The sequence below is a fragment of the Colobus angolensis genome, unplaced genomic scaffold (genome assembly GCF_000951035.1).
Source record: "Colobus angolensis palliatus isolate OR3802 unplaced genomic scaffold, Cang.pa_1.0 Scaffold16, whole genome shotgun sequence".
Classification (NCBI taxonomy): Eukaryota; Metazoa; Chordata; class Mammalia; order Primates; family Cercopithecidae; genus Colobus; species Colobus angolensis.
Window position 1 is genome coordinate 8,742,866 of NW_012114710.1, and position 4,651 is coordinate 8,747,516.

Sequence of the window (4,651 nt, forward strand, 5' to 3'; positions counted from 1 at the left end):
TAGTTTGCCTAGGAAAATGGCCTTCAGCTCCATTCATGTCCCTGCAAAGGACATGATCTCAGTTTTTTTAGGATTAAATAGTAAATTTATTTTTTAAATTTAACAAATATATGCCATTAGTATGTTCTTAAGTTTTGGGTCACATTGGCAATATTGTCTTTAATTTGTTTTGAAATTCTTTTCAGGAATCTTAAGGTTATAGTTCCCTTAAAAAATATATTTGCTATGTTTTACCACCTTGAAGACTGTAAACAGGACAAAAAGGCATGGACATAAGCATTAGCTAGTGATCACCATTAGCTAGTGACTCTAAACAGTCACTAAGGCTTGAATTCTCTCTTTTCCATATGCCTAACTGGCAGAAGTCCCAAAGGTTTCCCTGATCATACTAATAACTTTATAAAAAGTTGATCATTATTCATTAAAAATTAGATATTTGTAATGAAAATATAAATGAAGTCTAAACCAAAACTCTTAACCAGACTAGTTTCAATGTTATGAATCACAAAATCTTCTTGACTGATTGCTCTATTGAGAGGATCTTATGTGCTTTTAGAGAAAGATTAAATCCCCCTATAAGAGTTGATAAATTTTAGTCAAAGATTAGAACACGACTTACAGAATAGATGATTGGACTTGACAGTTAACAACTTAGTTATTTACACTGTACAATGGAACAAACAAAAATCTTAATACTTCTGCTTTTATAGCTGTATTTGACCATTCAGGAATATGTTGGCCTTTATATTTACAGAAATCTCTTAGTTTAAGCCTAAAATATGTATATTTCCTATATGCAACTTTTAAAGATAATGTTTCTATTAGAAGGGTATAAAAAGCTGAAAAGAGAACTCCAAAATTTTCATCCTTCATTTTTCAAAGAAATTGAAGATCTTAAGTATAATTACAAGGAAGAAGTGAAGAACAATATTCCCTTAGAAGAGAAGGTTAAAAAAATAAAGAAAAAGAAAAAAACAGCTTTCAGAACAGTTGGGAGTTGAATTAACTAGCCCTGTTGCTGATTCTGAAGAGTTTGAAGATGAAGAAGAAAGTCCTGTTAATTTCCTCACTTACTAAAGGTCACCTATAAACTTTGTTTCATTTAAATATTTATTTACTTTATATGTTAAAATCCACCAGGAAATAAGCAATTCTCTGAGGTGTAGTGTTTCCTTCTCACTACCTTGTACCTTTACACTTAAATTGGAATTCTTAATAAATAAAATTATATGAAATTTTCAACTTACTATGAAAGTATATATTTGAAGACTTAGAATAAGTTATGGCCATCAAATAGGCAATGAGCTCTGGTGAATTTCTCTACATTCATAATGTTTTAAGTTTTTTAAAGAGTATGAAGGTAAATTCAGCAATTTTAATATTTAAAATGTTAAGATTCTCAAATCCTAACTATGATATATATAAATACAGATGTAGACATACACACAACAACATGAAGTTGAGCCATATGTTTTGTTAAATATCTAGCAAAATCAAATTGAGCTTAAACTATTTAATTTTGAAAATTAGTGACATTAAATTCTTGGTTTAATTGTTGTATTTAAATTACCATTCAATTATAGTGGAGAGAATCCAGCCTTTGTACAAGCTTAGGAGCTTACTGTTACTTATGTTCTTATGGCTAGAGATTAAAATTAATTTGCTGGCTTTTAATAAAATTTTAAATAGGTATTTGAAACTGGAAAATTCATTTCTTCACAAATGGTAGAAGACAAATTGATGTTTCACAATGAACAGGAATTTGTGATATTCTTAAACATGGTAGAATATTCGAGATTAAAATATAATGATAATAAACTAATTTTATTTGCATTTTATACATCAAATATTATATCTTTGAGTCTAGCAAATTTCTGATTATCTACTTTTGAAAAAATGATTAAATAAACAGTTAATATCAAAGGCAGAGTCACATTTGTTCAGGTTCATGTTGATAATAACTACTCTTGAATTCATGTAAGTATCTTGAATTGATCAGCATAAGCCAAGATGATGATGATGGACCCTGTTTTTTTTTTTTTTTCATAGCTGTTCTTGTCCTGACATGTCACACATTTGTTTATTTTCTATCTTCCCCATTAGAATGTGAGCTTTATGAAGGCAGACACCTTGTTTTGTTGACTGTGTATGTCCAGCACCTTTATTAAACAGCCATCACTGCGATGCCATACTATTCTTTCAATTTTACCCACTTTGCAACCTTCAAACCAAGACAAGAGATCATTGTGCTTCAATGAAAGTAGATTTCTTATTTGAAATGCTCCATGAGGTAGAAGAAGATGTAATGGATGTTTCTTGCTCCCTAACCCATATGGGTTTCCATTGATATTTTTTCCTATGAGCTCCAGTGTTTGTTCTAAGAGATCTGATAGTGGCACTGCAGTAATTTCCAAAAGTCCAGAATCATCAGCACGATATTTTAGTACCAGGGCAATTTCAAATTCATAATTAACTACAGAGGAATGCCAGCAATACTGTTTGTTGTTTTTCTCTACTGGTACCCAATCAGGAATGTATCTATTTTCATTAGGCACTGGGCTCCCATTTATTTGTTCTATTTCCTTTGCTCTGGTATCCAGCAAGGTTTGGAGTCCAGAGCCGGTTTGAAGTCCTCTTCAACGTTCAAAATATATATTTTGGGTTTTCATTTGAATGTAGAAAATTTTAAAATCTTTTTTCAACTTGTTTGTTGCTCTTTCTATCTAGTAGAGCCCAAAGCTATGGCTGATCTGATGTTCCCTTTTGGCGGAAGTCTCCTCTTTCACCTCTGTCGCAAACATACGGCATTTTCCACTGCACAGAGCTCAAGCGCTTCATGATGAGCCCAACAAGCAGTGCGAGTGGAGGATGCGCTTTCGAACAGCCCCTGGTCCAGGAGGGGAGAAGCCCTGGAGCAGTCACCAGCGGGCGCTGGCCACTCACTCTCCATGCCCAGCAGCCGCGGCTGCTGATCTCATTCTTTTTTATGGCTGCATAGTATTCCATGGTGTGTATGTACTAAATTTTCTTTATCTGATCTATCATTGATGGGCATTTAGGTTGATTCCAAGTATTTGCTATTGTGAATAGTGCTGCAATGAACATACATGTGCATATGTTTTACAATAGAGTGATTTATATTCCTTTGGGTATATACCCAGCAATGGTATGGGTATATACCCAAAGGAATTGCTGGGTATACACTCAAAGGAATATAAATCACTCTATTATATTATACTTGGTATTTCTGTCTTTAGGACTTTGAAAAATCACCACACTGTCTTCCACAATGGTTGAAATAATTTACAATCTCACCAACAGAGTAAAAGTGCTCCTTTTTCTTCACAGCCTCAGAAGCATGTGTTATTTTTTGACTTATTAGTAATAACCATTCTGACTGGTGTGAGATGGTATCTCATTGTGGTTTTGATTTGCATTTCTCTAATGATCAGTGATGTTGAGCTTTTCTTCATATGATTGTTGGCCACATGTATGTCTTATTTGAGAAGTGTCTGTTCAAGTCCTTTGCCCACTTTTCAATAGGGATATTTGTTTTTTTTCTTCTTGTAAATTTGTTTAAGCTCCTTACAGATGCTGGATATTAGGTCTTGTCAGATGCAGAGATTGCAAATATTTTCTCCCGTTCTGTAGGTTGTCTGTTTACTCTTGATAGTTTCCTTTGCTGTGCAGGAGCTCTGCAGTTTAAGTAGACACCATTTGTCAATTTTTGTTTTTGTTGCATATGTTTTGGAGTCTTCATCATGAAATCCTTTCCCACGTCTATGTCTTGGATGGTATTGCCTAGATTGTCTACCAGGGTTTTCATAGTTTTGGGTTTTACATTTAAGTCTTTATTCCATCTTGAGTTAACTTTTTGTATGTGGTATAAGGAAGTCGTCCAGCTTCAGTCTTCTGCATACGGCTAGCCAGTTATCCCAGCACCACTTATTGAATAGGGAGTACTTTCCCCATTGCTTGTTTTTGTCAGGTTTGTTGAAGATCAGATACTTGTAGCTGTGCAGTCTTATTTCTGGGTTCTCTGCTCTGTTCCATCTGTCTATATGACTGTTTTGTATCAGTACAACACTGTTTTGATTACTGTATCCCTATAGTATAGTTTGAAGTCATGTAGCATGATCCCTCCGACTTTGTTCTTTTTGCTTAGGATTGCCTTGGCTATTTGGACTCTTTTCGGTTCCATATGAATTTTAAATTAGGTTTTCATTTTTAAGTTCTATGAAGAATCTCATTGATAGTTTAATAGAAATAACATTGAATCAATAAATTGCTTTCAGCAGTATAGCCATTTTCACAGTATTGATCCTTCCTATCCATGAGCATAGAATGTTTTTTCATTTGTTTGTGTTATCTCTAATTTCTTTGAGCAGCTTTTGTATTTATCCTTGTAGAGATCTTTCACCTCCCTGTATTCCTAGGCATTTTATTCTTTTTCTGACAATTGTGAATGGGAGTACATTCTTGATTTGTCTCTCAGCTTGACTGCTGTTGGTGTGTAAGTATGCTAGCAATTTTTATACATTGATTTTGAATCCTCAGACTTTACTGAAGTTGTTTATCAGCTTAAGAAGCTTTCAGGCTGAGACTATGGGGTTTTCTAGAAATAGAATCTTGTCATCTGCAAAAAGAGATA

General features: G+C 33.7%; 1 pseudogene; it reads right to left on the bottom strand.

Annotated features, from left to right (window-relative positions):
• Positions 1–1,835: 1,835 nt before the first annotated feature.
• The window catches only part of LOC105508336, a 192,298-nt pseudogene continuing 189,482 nt past the window's right edge, over positions 1,836–4,651 (bottom strand).